The 10,181-nt window shown below is 30.7% G+C and overlaps 1 protein-coding gene across 4 annotated transcripts in view; it reads left to right on the top strand.

Moving 5' to 3' along the window:
* LOC119669064 (uncharacterized protein CG43867) overlaps positions 1-10,181 on the top strand; it is a 320,834-nt gene that overhangs the window by 113,304 nt on the left and 197,349 nt on the right. The gene's annotated exons all lie outside the window — the stretch shown is intronic.

Genomic DNA, 10,181 nt, shown 5'->3' on the forward strand with positions numbered 1-10,181 from the left:
GTTGTTGCAATTCACTACTACTCTATACTAAGCCAATGATTTCCTAGAAGCAATAAAAATTTGTTTTTTGTCATAACTGACTATAAAATTTTATTATTATATCAATTATATTATTTTATTTTTGAAAATGAAACTTCCTCAAGAAATTATGATATTAAATATAAGAAAAATTACAATAACTTTGTCCGGTAATATTTACTCCTTAGAAAAGAAACTACAAATTTATTCATGTTCTTAATAAGACTATTCTCAATTCCTTTATACATTGAAGCTTTTGAATAAAACATTACAAGACTCTACTCCACTCTCAAAACCTGCAATTTAAATATCCTTTTCAAATGCAAATGATTAATGATCAATTACTAAAAAAGTTTAATCAAGCAAACGTCTAACATCAAAGAACTTATAATTTTAAGTTTCAAAATTACTGAAAATTACTATTTTTTTGAAGAAATATTTTTGCATTTTAATGCATTTATTTGAATATTTTCCCATTAATTTTCGTTGCTAAGCCCGAAACGCCACAAAGTATACAACATGCGACGGCTTTATCAAACAAATTATAAGCCGGCAAATTATTTATTATAATAGGAGTAGACTTCAGCATTTTAAAAGCTTAAATAATGAACATTGTGCTGATTATTTAATACACACAGCCAAACACACGTATGTGAATGTGTGTGTGTGTGTGTGTAAGTGGAAAATTACACCTAAAACCAGTGCGGCAATAGCAAAATTGACATTTTATATGGCAATCCTAACAAGCACTTTGGGCATTCAATAAACATGGAACACCGAGCATATAAAAATGCATGAGAAGAAATAACACATACACGCACCGGGGAAATACATGCATATATGCACAGCACTCACACCGCGTCACAAGCTTTATTATAATGCCGACTTCCTACATGTATAATTTTGTACTAGCACACTTTTAGGCAAAATTAATAGTTGCTGTTAGTTTCTGGCACTGGCATGGGCTGCTTGATGTTAGTGTTATTATCGTTTGTACAAGCCATAAAAATTCCATTGATAACGCTAATAAAATATAAACTTGGACGTTAGATTGTTTGCCAGACCAGCTTGTCTATTTGTTAGTTTGATTACTCAGTTGGTATGCGGGCATATGCTGCAGCTCCCAAATGTAGGTAAACTATTTTCATATTGTTAATTTTTGTTATTTTATTATTACCGTTATCATTATTTCGGTTATAAATGCTCTACAGCAAAGTATGCAGCACATTTTGTGCTGGCTTAGATTTATGGGCCATAAGCAGGTGATTTCTGCTACAACAACTACGTCTGCACAACATTTAACAACAGGGATTTCATTTTATCGTTATTTTATGCAGCTGCTGTCAGTAGTTACTGACCACTATGCATATAATAATCATGCACAATAATTATAGCAGACTTTTGGGCGAATCATGAACCCAGTGGAGAGTTAGTATACACATAGAGCAATATTTAAAGTTTATGACTGATAATGTAGGTGAATTATATAGGTTGTTTCAGAGCTTTAAGAATCTTAATAAAAACATTTTATTTGACAAAGTAAAACAAATTTTATTATCAATTCTAGAGAAAAGAAATGTTCTAATGAGATTACAAGATTTAGTATAGACATGTGTGAAGCAAGCACAATAGTAAAAGACGTGATGTTAAATAAAAATTTTGCAAATATTAACTTGATCAGCTCAACTAAATGAAATTAAAAGCAGTCTGGTAAAAGTGTCTCACTTGAACGTACTAAATGATCTTCTGAATTATTCTACTAAATGCTTAATAAGAGGGAAAACCTAATTGTGGTGAACCAAATGATTTTACACAGATAGAATAGTACACAAAGCATTTGAAAATGGAACTATAAAAAAATCTAAATTCACATTGTACGTTTGGATTTTACGTTTATTTTGATTCGAAACAATGATAGTGATAAACAAAGATTAAGACAGTAACCTAACACTTCCTAAATTGGAAACTTTTTTATTTTTAGTAAATAATAGAAACTAAAACTAATAGAAACCCAACCCAAAAATATTGAAAAAAAATAATTGGAATATAAATTCTAGAAAAGGAAACGAATATATTGTGCTGTTGCATGAAGTATCTTACTTTGGTGTGATGACTTTATATTCACAGGTTAACAATCATCCAATAGACTTGAAAGGAACTTCGCAGTTATCGAATTTTAAACTGTATGATTTTGACCGATTCTTTAGCAACAGTTCATGCTGGAAACAATAGGAGTGTAAATAAAATAAGAATTCTAAAAATACCCATCACAGTACTGTTATATGGCATATCTTATTCAAGTAGCCGCCATACTATCACAGCTCTATCAATATGTACAGCAACTATATAACATACGCCATTATTTTAATTACTCAGAGATAGTAGAGGGATTAATATAGTTTTTTCAAATTCACAAGTGAACAAATAGTAGAGCAGCATAATGGAGGAACTTGCACCGATTATAGCTTAATGTAAAATTAAATTTATTCATAAGACATATCTACCATATTTGTCCACTTCTAAAAAAAGAATAGCGTTTAAATTAATCTGCACGATTCTAATTTCCTGGACACTCCTATTTGATAACAGATTTAAGTAATGGCAGGTATTTTAAAAAATTCTTTTGATAAAGCACTGTGCTTAGTTTTCGAGATATTAAATTTTAAAGTTGTACATATTTACATGTGAGCATTGGTGCACATACATACCCGTATTGCATGTACTATTTGGAACTGGTGATGGCACATATACGTTTTGTTATTGAAGTCAGTGTAAAAAGTGTACAACTTTAAACGTCAATATACTGTTAGACAAGCTATATCGATATACAGCGTCATTGACAAAGTTTCTAAAACTGGCTGACTCTACTAAAATCAGCAGTCAAATTGATATGCCGGATTTAACACTAATCAGTATATCAAAAAAATCTAAAACTCCAACATCTATTGAATAATAGGTAATAATTCATTAATTATTTCCAATAAAAGTATGGAAGTATATATTTGTTAAAGTGCTGGTTCTCTAAAGGTAATTTAAAGATCTATGTGAATTAATGAGCAACAATTAATAGGTAAGGGGTAACTTTCGAGTCACATCAGATTCTTAATTTTACCTAATATTAAAGTTTTTTTTATAGAAATACGTAAAACGATTATTGGGATAAATTAATATAGAGCAGTTAGAAAAACAATCGATTATATTCGTTGACATTGGCCATAAAGGAATTTATACTGTCTAAGAGCCGGTCTAGCTTTCTAGCGTCTAGTCACGAGTTTAGGACAGAAAAGTCAAATAGTGGTTACCTGCTGTTTTTTTATATTGTCAGATGTAAAAACAATTATACCTCTGCAGTATGAAAATATGTCAAGCAGAAATAGATGAAGCTAAACTGTGTAAAATTTCACAAAAGCTTAATTTCGAATTCTGATTTCAAACAATAGAATACAATATTTGCTCTAAATATGTTATTTATATTGTTTTCCCATATTTATCGCATGGTCCTAAATTAGGAAGAAAAAAAATTGTAGAAAAGTTGTAGATATGCTGAATATTATATAAACTTAATATAGTCTTTAATGCTCTTGTATTAATAGATTCTTGTTGATTTCATTCTAAAACATAATGTATAATATATAACAAAATGTTCATTGCATTATTCATAATCAAATTAATTTAGTTATAAACCGTATTCGAATAATATCATTTTGTTATTGTTCAAATAGTTATTCTAGTGATATATGTACATTTTGTAATAAAATGCAAATATACTGCATTCATATTATTTGTTTAAAAAAAATATAAATTTATATAAGGAAATACTCTTTTGTTACTCATACACCATGTTTCACACAAGTTTATGCCTTAAAGTATGCTGTGAATTTTTCAATTTCAAAGATTTTATCGCAATAAAAATATTTTATCAATATACAAAATCCATTGCAATTCAAAACTATTAGAATACAAATTGTACCATTTGAAAGCGGAGGCAGCAATTTGCAAACGCATACAGGGTGGTTGCAGCCGAACAAATATGCTGAAGCCATAAATGTAGATTTAAGCATATTTAACGGCGCACAAAAATTACTTAGCACCTGCATGAATTTCACTGCAATGCTGGCAATGAAGGGAACTGAAAATATTGTAACCAAAATTTTAGATGCAAATTTTAGAGTGAATGCAAAACGTCGCAATGCGTTAGTGGTTGGTTCGAAACCAATGCAACATAAAAGGATACCAGAGCAACTAAGCAGCCCGGAGACCACAAACACGTTAAAATTAGAAAATGGACGCTTTAGCATATATCAGAATAAATAAACTAAAAATAAAATTGTACCAAAATAAAACTAAATTTCAATTAAAACAAAAAAAAAGTTCCACACAGCAATTTACTGCAGTGAAATATTTTTTATAGCTTGTCACAATGAAAACGAAGTACATCCTATGTACTTTTGTGAAATTTTAAAATTGTTTTTAATTTAAATTTCGTTCGAACTGAAGGTTCACAATAGCCTTGAAAAACATTTTGCATATTTTTTATTTAAAATGGTATTGTAAGCGTAAGGCACAGCAAAAATTAAAAATATTGCTACGTGCTACGTACGATAAGCGTTTTAAATGCCTTTTGAATTTCAAGTAACAACCTTTCACAGGAATAAACATTTTAAATAAATCAGAACGGAAATGAAAAGTTCAACATGCTGCACGCAGTTTCAATTTCGGTTTCGCTACGTTACAACCAACATTTGACCTGACGTTTTTGCCTAGAAACCCTATGTGCTTAGGTAGACCCCAAAATAGGGAAAAGCGAAGAGCCAACTACTTTCGCTCGACGATAAAGCGATTTTGCCAGCGTGCCGAGAAGTCATAAATCTTGTACGCGGCTGGTGGTCGGCCAACAGAAATACGGCAAACACACACACACATAAAGACGTTTAAGTGTGTGTGTATGTAAGAAGTATTAGAAAATAATAGGAGAAAAAGAAATTAAGACAAAAGTGCACTGAAAGCACGTAAGGAACTCGCGAATTTCAATGCCAGCGAAAAGGATAAACTTTTCTCAAAGGACTTTTTGGTAAGAATTTGCAAAATGTACATTTTGATTTTACATTTTTAAGCTGCGAAGGAAATTCCCTACACAGCGATTTTTCAAATTTATTTATGTATTTCCCTGTCCTTTCTTCCTTTGCATTTTATTCAAACTTTTATTCGTGGAAGAAGTGCGTGAGGAAAGTGAAATATGTCAGCCTCGCACTTTTCGGTGTACTCTTAAGGACATTCCCAGTCTTGTGAGTGTAGTAGTGAGTCTGGCGGCTCATGTCGTTATATTTTATGGCCAACTTTTCGTGCCATATTCTTCCGAGACTGCTTGTCGCCAGCGACGAAACAATTTTTTGAATTTACTATGCGAAAAACTAAATGTGAATAAATAAAAGAAATCATTTTCATATACATAAATAGTGTAACGAGTGTAAGTGGAAATATTTTTATTTATTTCATTTTTCATGTTTTTCATTGTCAACAAATTAATTTTTCAGTCAACGAGAGAGCTTTAATGTCTAACTTCTAAAACTGATTACATAAAATAATATTCAGAATATATGAATAATAAAATAATATTATTATTTGCAAGTCAGTTATTTGGCGCCGACATGTTCTCTGAAATGAACAATGCAATCTATAAGCTTTAATAAATAGAACTCAGATAGTATACTTTAACTCTTATAATAAGTCGATGCCAACGCCTCCTCTTTAATCTTCATTTGAGCGAAGTAATATATTTGATCTATATTACTATACTGCTTCTGATGGTCTTAGAGAAAATCCAACATCGATATTTAGGCTCTGACCAGACCACATTAGAACATCAGCAGAAGTACAGAAACAGAAATCGGGCTAGATAGGATACACTCTTTAAAATACCTAATAGCAGTTTTACTGAATAGACATTGTAGTTGAACCTGCAGGGTTCTAAACGACCGGTTTGACTATGTCTTGGAGAGTATCACTGAAACGCAAATTGAGGGATGCAAATTATTGATGGAACGACATCGTTACCTACTCCTATAAAAACAATTTAAATTAAAACAGAGGTTCTGTTATTCCCCGCAGAGAAAGATGTCTTATACATACAATACTAATTCAATCCAATTAAAATCAATTCTATCAAATCAACGAAGATAATTCATCGTTCTTACTGATATAAGAAATAAAAATTTTAAAACTCTACTGGAAGAATTAAATACAATATAACAGTATTCTAATACAGTGATTAAAAGTTATTTGTCTTCATTGACATAAGAGGCTTATAAGAGTTACCGTATTACAATTTCTTACAACATGCTTCCAATCCTCAACGTTTCTTACATCTGTGTCTTTATCACTGACTCCATCTCGTCAAATTAGTTCTCACCTTCTCAAACAAAAGATTCGAGAACACCGTACGGTTCCTTTCTAAATTCGATTCTTGAAGACCTTTCCTTAAAATTTAACGGAATTTTTTTTTAAATCAAATTTATATTGCAAGTATAGTATAATAATATTTATTACATTATTTATTAGTATTATTTACTGCATTTAGCTGCTTGTATGTTATTGCTAAGGAAGTCCTTGGGATGCGATTCTAAAGATCTAGAGTGGTACGTCCACGATTATGTCCTATGAGGTTATCCATCGTTTAGTAAACCAGTTTGTTAGAGTTATTTATTAAACATGTTATTGTAGGTCTGTATTCTAATTTTTATTTCTTTTTTTACGATTCAGACTTATACTTCTTCATACAACTAAATTAGTAAATTAACAGAGTGCAGAGTACAATAATGCAGTTCTCCCAAGTTCAACACCGTAAGAAAAAATCGATCATCTTATTATTTTATCACTTAATGAATAATTATTCTATTTTCGATAGAAAGTCTTGAATATCATCATTTTTTGATATTCAGATGTCTGAGTTGGTGAATCAGCACCTTTACTCTATTTTATCTGTGGACAGTTTTAAGTCCCACTAAGAATAACAGAATACGGGGCTTTATAATATGATGGATCTGATGTCTTTGTATCTGCCTGTGTTTATCAAATTTCGCTGTATTTTTAAGATGCTGAGTGTTGGATTATTGTGACTGTCAATTATATTGAACAGTTTCAGAGCACGATCATCATATGAACTTTTTTAGAGATTTATAATATTTTCAAACAGACTATAAAAAATATAGAATATAATATATATATAAAATATATATAGAATATAAAAATTATATTGTATTATCATTTTTAGCATTGCTTAATTTTCAATACCCTTCAGTGCGTCACAACTGAGTAAACCTACTCTACCCTTTATATGGAAGATAAAAATCTTTAAAATATCGCTTGAATATAATAATAATTATTATTAAATGTCAATTATTTGTTTTTATTATTTGTAGGACAAAATTGGAAAGTCTTTGCTGTAGTTTAATCAAATAATAGGAATAAGTTTTCGTTTAAATGACATTCCCTAAGCCACTTTCCGTTGTACGAGAAGTTATGTTCTTTTATTTAAAACGACAAAAATTGAATTTTAAATTCCTCGAAGCGAATTTGTTTTGGACTCTTAAGTGCTCTGCTTTTTGGAACAGCAAATGCAGCAAATTCTTATTTAAAATTCTTCGCTTATCAATTTTCCTTAACAAGATTAGCTCAACTTACAAACGATTCCGCTTTAAGACCCAACATAAATTTGAGCAATTCTCAATGTTTTTGGTAGAGAAAGGAAAAATAAAAAACTTGACATATCAGCTTAGAGCCACATGTTGGCAATCAATGTCGAGAAATACCCGGAAAAAATGAAAATAATGCGAAAAGAAAGCAAAACCAAAAGACTAAAAACATAAAACACTAAACTAACGAACTAAAAAAAGGGTTTGTCCAACTGGGGATTTCCCTTCAATTAGGATTAATCCTCAAGATACCAAAAACGAAAAAAAACAAAAAAAAAAAAACGCAGAAACAACAATAATGCAAGAATAACAAAAACAAAAAAAAACAAAAAATAACACGAAAATAAACAATGAAAGGAAAAATGAGTTTCGATAGTCGGAAAAAAATAATGTTAACTAGGGTAATGTGTTCCATGTGAGAGATACCCACAAAAACTTATTTAAGTAGAAGCAGAAAGTGAGGGCAGAGGCAGAGGCTGAGGTAGAGAAGGAGGAAGAGGAGAGTTGCAAAAGGGAAAAATATTGCAAAATTGACTTTTGTGAAAATTGCACACAATTGTGGCATTATTAGACTAAAGTAGTTTTACATTTTACAGCAGCAGGCATCAGGCATCAGCCATCCAACATGAGGCATCAGGCATCAAGCATCAGACATCAGGCAGAAGGCAGAAGGAAGAAGGAAGCAGGCAGAAGGCAAGCATGCGAAGGATATTTCCCATTTTGTTTTTATGCGTATTTTTATTTATTTACTTTTTTGTGATTTTTTCTAGGTTTTTAGGTTTAAATTGCTTAAAAGTGCGATTTATCAGAATTGCCATAGTAGCCAAAAATAAAGTCAAAATGAATTTTGTTTGACATTTTTTCCTCCTCCTCCCCCTCCTCTTGCTCTTTCTCCTCAATCCCTTTCCTTTTTTGTTAGACTTTTCAGAGCTATAAATTCTATTCTACTATTATTCAGTTGCTGTTAGTGTTAGTGTTGTTGTTGTTGTTGTTGTTGTTGTTGTGCTTAGCAGTATGTTTTGAGTTGAGTTGAGATTGAGTGGGTCATTTAAAAGTTTTCTGACAGTTTTGTGTGAAATTTGTTGTGCAGAAGAAGTTTTTCTTTTCTTTGACACAATTTATTACAGTTGCCAGTCGACGACGGCTGCATACAAGTAGTGCCGCCCATGCCATACCAAGCCATGTTGCTTCGCTTCTGGAGCTGTTCGACGTCCGTCTTGAATTTCATGTCAAAGTTTATTATGTTGCATTTATTTTAAGTTTAATAGGCAAACTTAAATCAGATTGAAGAGCAGATTTCTAAACGTATGTCGAGTTGGCATACATGAGCTTAGAAGAATATTCATTGTCATTTCAGTCGGTATTTTTTTTTTTATGGAATACTGTAGTGATTTTTTTTACGCCAATAATAAATAATAATAACATAGAAAAAGTATAGTCTTAAATAAGATGAAAGATATGTGATCACATCTTTCCTAGCAGGACGAACGATAAGTGAAAGAAAAAACAAATTGGAAAATTTGATATCAGATTTGAAATACTCGTAAATTACCAGAAACTAATGCGAATATTAGTAAGAGATAAAATATACTCATAAAATTAAGTTGTTAATAATGGGAAAAGTTTTTAATAATAAAAAAAGACATTTAATTTAACTTAAATTTAGTTTTGGCACTGTTATGGGTTAGAGATCTATTGCGCCCGCGTAATCCATAAAGGCGATTTCTAAGAATAGTAGAATAATAAAATGTAAAAAAATTGTATATACTTTATAACCAGCAATGCAAGAGATACTGGTGGAAGCCGAGTGAAAGAGAATAATATTTAAGTGCAAACTGCCTTAGCAAAAACCCAGGCCTGAGAAGAGTGAGATATTCCACTACTAAAATTTATGAGCTAATGAGCCTAATAGACCTCTCAAACATAAATGTTCAAAAACATAAACTCTCTTATCAACCACTCATGTTGGTTTCAAAACTTTGATTTTGATGACCGAGTTTCATAGTTTGATAACTATTTAGTTACCATACCAAAATGGCACACATGACCTATTTGGAAAACTGCAGAAGCTCTACTACTACTAAAACCAACCCAAATTTATCAAATCCAAATAATAGTCTTTTATATCAATCATTTCATTGCTTTTTGTTCATATTTTAATGATATTGAATTATCTTTATAATCTTTAGGCATGATAATTAAGAATAATCATTTAGTTCCAGAAGGTATTTCAAAATATCTTTAGGTATCTTTATGATTTCTGTTGCCTTTATGCAAAATAACAAATGCATTTTTACTTTAAACTTTACTTTTAATTTAAACTACATTATTAAAATATAATACTAACCAAAAATTTTTAACAAATCTTTAAAAAATTCTTTAACAAATCATTTACATCATTCGAACATCATTTACTAAAATCAAATAGTTCCGAGTCATCAGTTTGGGTTCCGAAAAAAGCATTCTACTGTA

The sequence above is a fragment of the Teleopsis dalmanni genome, chromosome 1 (assembly GCF_002237135.1).
Source record: "Teleopsis dalmanni isolate 2A chromosome 1, ASM223713v2, whole genome shotgun sequence".
Lineage (NCBI taxonomy): Eukaryota > Metazoa > Arthropoda > Insecta > Diptera > Diopsidae > Teleopsis > Teleopsis dalmanni.